Raw genomic sequence first — 4,921 nt, 5'->3', positions numbered from 1 at the left:
CCCGGTAGCGGATAGCTAGGATCGTTTCTTCCATTGTTGCTGGAGTCTTGTCTGTGACATGGTTTGCCATAACGAAGCAAGAGTAGCAAGAATAAAATGCCTGCTACGAGTCCCAACAGGAGTGGAAGTCCGCCAAAGATGGAATGGACGAAATTTAGAAAAATACCCAGGATCGCTTTGAATGGTGTTAAAGCTCCAGAAAAAAACTGTCTTAAATACACTTGCGATACCACTTGTATCAGAAATATTTAAGATTTCGTTCAGCATTTCTGCGAAATGTAGGGGGCAATTTGTTGATAACATTGAATGAATCTCTGCCGTTGTCCTTGCAACTTGGAGATCATACGTTTCTTTTGATGACGTCAACTGGGTTGGCGTCTGTAGGAGCACAGTCTTCATTCTGCTTAAAGTATCAATTCGAATAGAAGAGATTTTTAAACTGGGCCATAACCTTCCCTCCCTGTCTGGAGCATCATTCGGGAACAATACTCTTTCACAGCACATGACCCTGGAAGTCACGCTTACAAGATAAGGTTTTCCTGGCAGTAAGCCACAACATCTGTGATCTACAATTAGAATGTAACTCCCGTTCGAAAGTCTTCTAAAGAATGGTTCTATTTGTGTTGCAGGTGTGCCTAACTGGTGACATGGAAGGTTATTTGAAGTCCCTTCACAGGTCCCATGCAAACTAATACCCTGACACAGAAGTATGCCACTTAGTGATTTTTCACAATTATTACCACTAAGAAATACACTCTGTCCGTTATTACTGACACATGTGTGTGTATAGGGCAAGTTCCATGTGGACTTAATGTATCCTTTACCCAACCTTTCATACTGGCCTGCCTGTATATACTTTTGGCAGTATTGAAACTGGAAAGTTGTTATCGGTATATTTATTATCCCATGTATTATCCATTCAATGACAGGTCGTTCTGACATTGTCAATGGTAATCTCTCAAGTTTTTCAATGCTCAGAATTATATAGTCAGCACTCTTTTGTGCCAAACTGATTTGTTTATCAGTAAAGTTAAAGATATTAAATAGTGACGTTGTGTTGATTAAACGCCAAGGCACATAGCCTGAACGCAGATTTTGTAAAGTCCAGCCAAGCTGTACAATAGAACGTAATTGAGACTGACCGTGTTGCAACATCAGTAAGTCTTGTTCTATTATATCGATTGCAGAAGATACAATACTGCCGAGTGAATATATTCTGGAAGACAGAGTCATTAACCCATTGTCCACAACAGAAAGTGATTTTTCCAAATTAACACGGTCAATTTCCCGTATTTTTTCTGCTGTCTCAATTTGAGTTACTTTCCACGCTTCGTTGTAAGCTGCATATATAGAGGCCGCTATGAAACGTTTTTGACGCTGTTTGCGTGGTCCCATGATGAAATCACGCAAGTCAGCACCTTCTTTAAGTAAAGTTAAGTGTTGCTTAATTTCTGACAGTGTGGATGTATGTAGCCAATGAAGGCAGAGTTTCCCCACACTATAAGTAGTTACAATCCCTGGATGTTGTCTCTGGGAGTATCTTGGGTCTGGCCTGGTCAATGTGAACCCCTGTATTTTGTTCAGGAATCTGTCTTGACAGTTATTTGTGTCTGTGGGCCAGATCAACCATTGTTTCCAATCAGCATGTGTTCTGTTTTGGTTTAAAATATGGGATATGTCTATCTCAACCTCCGTAGTGCTATTACTGTTAGGTGTTGGTTTTGGAATAGACGGTTTATTTAAGTCTTTAATTTTGGCTAGGCCAAGACAGGATGTCTGTTGAATTGTATCATTCAAAAATATAATTTGTTCTGGGATCATGCAGGCTCTAAATAATGATTCTATACCTTGCACTTGCCAATCTTTTTTGCCCCAGATCGTTTTCGTTTCAATGTTATTGTTCCAGAAATCAAAACCGAATGTATTCATTTTTTCAAAGAATGAGTCTGAATATATCAATTTTGTGTTTGTAAGCATGGTTTTCACTCCTGTCTTATTTAACAATTTGAAATAAAATGATTCTGCATTACTAGTGTTGAACCCTGAAAAGTATGAATATTTATCAAAAAATGTCTTTGAACTGCCTTTTGGTGGAGTTGCACAATGTTCCCATTGGTTAAATTTTAAAACATTTCTAGGTTGAGTAGATTTATGCAGATAATGGTTACCATAATGGTTGTAACAAAACATTTGATCGTAATTAGATGAACCTTGCAAATAATCATGTTCTGTAAATTTAGCTGACATTACTAGATCAGACATCATATCATTAATACTTTCAAAGTCCCAATCATCAGCGAATGTGCTTGGTTTTACAAAGTCACTTAATGAAATCTTGAATTGATGAGGATACTTCAGGAGCTCAACCGGACCATAGATTTCGTAATCAGTTTTGTCCCATGCTACCCCACCGGGTATAGGATTGGCTGTGAAGTTTACTGAAGAAAGTTCTCTTTTATCGATGTGTGAAGACTTGTGTGGTTTCAGGACCAAGTTGATGTTCTGACTTGCTGTGTCCATTGTAGCATATTTTCCCTCAATGAAATGTCCCAAGCATAGTACCATGATGAGCCAAAGTATGAGGATGAATACTCCTAGTGCCACCCAAAGTTCAATCCATGGAAAAATCAGATAGGTTTCTTTAAGTTGATGAAAGAGTTCCTTTGCTTTGTCTTTAAAAGTTTTTGTTGTCGGCTGTTCCTCAGGTTCACTCAGATCCTCAGAAAAATCATCGAAGTTGATGAAGTAGCCTGATGCTGTTCTGTCAATTGTTTCAATTGCTTCTGGATTCCTTTTTGTTTTTGGAATTTGCTTTGTTTCATTAGCATAGTCTGTGGTTACATCATTGTAGACTGGTGTTTCTTGATTTAAGATTTTAATTTGGGTTTCAAGAGGTTTAAGTTCCATGGCTATGTTGCATTGTCCTTGTTGTTATCAATTGTGATTAGTCTTTCAGTTTGAACCTCTGTGTTTGTAGCAAACTTTGGTGTTCTGCTACTTCTTGGGAGTCCACTTGGCCTACTACTTGTTATCGGCCACATGATTGTGGTTTAACCAGGTCGATGGATACAACTCTGTTCTCCTTTTTACCAGCAAGGGGCGGTAGTACTACTGATCTTGTCCTGTTGACAGACAAGACAGGAACTGATTTTCTGTAAGAAGGCCCAAATTCCTTCTTTACCGCGATCTTCTCTCTGACCAGTGTGATGTATTCCTATAGGTACTGTATCGATTCCCCTATTCCTGACCCTGGTCTGGTTAATAATTAACTAGCAGCCAGCCAACGGTGCAAAAACCGTTATCTGATTAAGCCACACCACGGCACAGAAGCGCGTTATCTGATTAGGTCATAACGCATGCCATCTAATTAGACAAGCGATATTCCTCCAGCCCCTGATAAGGCATACGGAGTTCTCAAAACAAATCAAACCTACAGCGACCTGGGAAATTCCCATAGCCATTGTTTTGATTTCACAGAGAACTTCAGCAAAAGAATGTGCGAACGAGCCCGTTCATATGACATCCTTATTGACGTATATATGTCCATCCTTACGTCAATCTCGGCACCTTTCAGGAATAAATATTACTGACATTGCCTTAAGCAAACACATGCGGTGGTGACGAGATTGGAGCAGCGAGACGTGCTGAGGAGCCCAGCAGAGAGCGAAGCCCACAGGCGCTGCCCCGCCTTCCTGACGCGCTGAGAACGAGACGCTGCCTTTCTCCTGCTGAGAAATCCAGCTCCGGCGCTTCCAAGCAGCCCTCGCAGGCAGCTGGAATATCAAGACCTGGGATAAGAGATACCAGCCCTCCATCATTCTAGATCTCAGGTACAGAACTGAATTACCCCTTGCAGAGAATTCTCGAATCAGTCCCTTGGCAAACAAACTTAACTTAAACTGCTACTTATCTACTCCCGCCCACGTATTAGGCTTAGGTCAGGTACACTGGGGTAGGCGTGGTTAGAAGCACCAGTTGAGTATGATTAGTCAAATGTATATATGTATGTATCTATTTTATCCATTTTAAAGTATCATATGGCTTAGAAACCATATCAATGCTTTTACAGTATTATTTTATAATTCTGTCTTTACTGTATGCACTTTACTTAACTATAAGTATTACAATAATAGCGATTCATTTCTCTTGTATGAGAAAGGAGACTGATCAATAAATAACATCTTTTATTGAACACGCCCGTCTTTTCCTTTTCTCTGCAAAACTGGTGAAACTAAGAATGCACTGAACTGACTGAGTAAAATAAGTTGTCTTTTGTTTTCACACGACTCTAGAGATACACTCTTGATTAGGGGAGAGCAAAGTTGTCATGTTCTATGGTTGTCAGAAACTAAATCCCTTCCTGTCTATCCAGGGAGGTTAAAATCCTCCTTGCCTATTCGAGAAAGTTTCTAGTGAACTCTGAGCTAGCTGGCAAACACAAAACTTTAAGTCTAATATCGTCGGTAGAAGACCTAGTTAACCTCTGCCCTAGGTCTATACTATTGAAGATATTATTCCAATGCGCAGAGCCTATTGGGATAATAGGAACTACACTACATGGCGCCCAATGTTTGGATAGGCGATAAAACTAACGCAAGACATTAGAGTAACTCAGTCATGCTTTTTCACACAGAACCCCTTTTTTCCCCTAATACTCCAAAGACGTCTGGAGTGGGTGAAAGGTGATATCCGCCAAACCTCGCAGGAGGAGACTCCTATGTATGGTTCTTGGTTTATTCAACGTTGAAGGATACACTGTTCCAAAATATTGTGCATCTAATCTTTGTTTCCATAGAAACCTGATCTGCAAACAAACAGAATAACCTTCCTGTCAGTAAAATGACAGAAAGTGAAGAAGAAAGGGAGACAGTTAGACTAGCAGCTGAACTCCTAGTAGCAGACAATACTCTGCTGCAAAATG

Source organism: Lissotriton helveticus, chromosome 2_1 (genome assembly GCF_964261635.1).
Source record: "Lissotriton helveticus chromosome 2_1, aLisHel1.1, whole genome shotgun sequence".
In the NCBI taxonomy this organism is placed as follows: domain Eukaryota; kingdom Metazoa; phylum Chordata; class Amphibia; order Caudata; family Salamandridae; genus Lissotriton; species Lissotriton helveticus.
The sequence above is the reverse complement of the archived record's forward strand: the minus strand, read 5'-3'. Positions refer to the sequence as shown.